The sequence below is a fragment of the Nicotiana sylvestris genome, chromosome 3 (assembly GCF_000393655.2).
Source record: "Nicotiana sylvestris chromosome 3, ASM39365v2, whole genome shotgun sequence".
In the NCBI taxonomy this organism is placed as follows: Eukaryota; Viridiplantae; Streptophyta; class Magnoliopsida; order Solanales; family Solanaceae; genus Nicotiana; species Nicotiana sylvestris.
Window position 1 is genome coordinate 113,512,135 of NC_091059.1, and position 1,773 is coordinate 113,513,907.

At 36.2% G+C, this 1,773-nt stretch overlaps 3 non-coding genes across 3 annotated transcripts; all 3 read left to right on the forward strand.

Annotated features, from left to right (window-relative positions):
* The first annotated feature begins 710 nt into the window (after positions 1-710).
* On the forward strand, positions 711-808 carry LOC138888887 (small nucleolar RNA R30/Z108). The gene has a single exon (XR_011406454.1). It is a non-coding gene; the product is annotated as a small nucleolar RNA R30/Z108 (small nucleolar RNA).
* Positions 809-894: 86 nt separating this feature from the next.
* Positions 895-1,000, forward strand: LOC138888852 (small nucleolar RNA Z107/R87). The gene has a single exon (XR_011406431.1). It is a non-coding gene; the product is annotated as a small nucleolar RNA Z107/R87 (small nucleolar RNA).
* Positions 1,001-1,225: 225 nt separating this feature from the next.
* Positions 1,226-1,312, forward strand: LOC138888866 (small nucleolar RNA snoR31). Its single transcript, XR_011406437.1, has one exon. It is a non-coding gene; the product is annotated as a small nucleolar RNA snoR31 (small nucleolar RNA).
* Positions 1,313-1,773: the final 461 nt, after the last annotated feature.

The following is a 1,773-nucleotide window of genomic DNA, read 5'->3' on the forward strand; positions in this document are numbered from 1 at the left end:
ACTGGAGTTTGGAGTACCGGTGCTCCAGTCTCCAGTATATTATATTTGAGTCAGCAAAGTATACCGGTCTGACATAATATGCTGGAGTTCATACACAGGTGCACCGAATTCCAGTATATTATGCTGGATCAGTCTCTGTTGCAGCAAAATAGTGGCTATTTTTCATTAACTTTGTAAACACCGGCTATTTTTGAATGACCAATCTGAAAACTGGCTATACCGTGCTATTTTTATGTTAAAATTTGTAGCCCATAACTCGAAGGCTCACCAGGAAAGAGTTCAAATTCATGGCCCATAAAAGCTCATTGGACTCACAAGTTCAGCCCAGGGATGAATCTGTCATTTCATTACAGGGTAGCCGCAGAGCTTCAGGTATCTTAACCAAAAAACCCTAGCAGAACATCTATAAATTAACACTCACCGCCTACCACATCCAACATACAGTGCTCAGCAGCAAACTCCTCTCTTCTCTCTTTTGTAAAACTCTGTAATTTCCATTAATTTCTGTTTATAACACTTTGATGTTGAAGGAAAACTCGCAATGAGGACTCAGTAAATGATCAAGCTCAACAGACCGGATTGCCAGGGGCTTTATGCCTTTGCATGTCGATCTCCTTCTTCCCTGAGCGATCTCTTCTTACATCTTTTCTATTTTATTTCCATATCCTTTCTAGATTTTGTTTTATAAAAACAATTTCTTTTGAGGAGGATAGATTTGCTATGAGGATTCCAAGCTCCCTCTTCTGATTAAAGTTGAGGAAAATTGCTGGCAGAATCGAACCAATAAAAACTAGCCACCACTGAGCAATTTCTTCCTCAGATTTCTCTTTTTTTCTATTTTTTACCCTTTTTTTTTGAATTTACTCTTTTTACCTCCCAGTTTGTTTGAAAGAAGTTCACGATGACGACTCCGTAATATTCAAGCTCAACAGACCGGATTGCAGGCTCTCTCTTTTTAGAGTTAGTTTGCGTGTCGAATACCCCGCTGAACTGAGTGATCTTCTTTTTAATTTTATTTTCAACGATTTTTTTACTAATTTGATTACAAATAATTTATCTCTTAATTGATCTTTGAAATTTGGGGTCATAATGAGGATTAAAAAGCTCCCTCTTCTGATGTCGGTGAGGAAGTTGCTGGCAGAATCGAACCATTAACTTAATATTGCCATTCCTGAATGCTTTTTCATATTTATTAAATTTTAAAAAGTGTTTTTTGTTGTTGTTGATGATGGTGATGAAGCAATAATTTTTATTCCAACACTTGGACTGATGTTTATTCAAGTGATGATACTTATATTGCAACTGAATCACATACTGCTTACTAAATGTAGTTTCGCTGTTTTATTTTAAATGTGGCACATTTTCTAACTGTTTCAAGTATATTTGCAACTGCTTAAATCACCAAAAATCAAATGATGACACAGATCAATCTTAGGACACCTTTGGACACAGCCAGTTATGGTTGTGGATGAAATTGATTTTTGTTCTGATGACGGTGGCTTTCTAATCCTTTTATAGGATCAAGTGCTTCGTTTTGAGATGTTTTTTGTTTGGAAAGCTTTTGCCTCGAGCTTTTTAGCATGTGATATCATCCATTATGATATGTGGGTTTTGTATTTATAGACCATGTAATTGTTGTCATATGCCTTTGGTCGTGGTGGATTTAGGCTCTGAGTGCATTGCTACATCTAACCTACTCCCTCTTATCCGTGATATATGTCCAATTTGCGTTTTTTTTGGTCCAAAATAAATATTCTTTTATATAATCAAGAA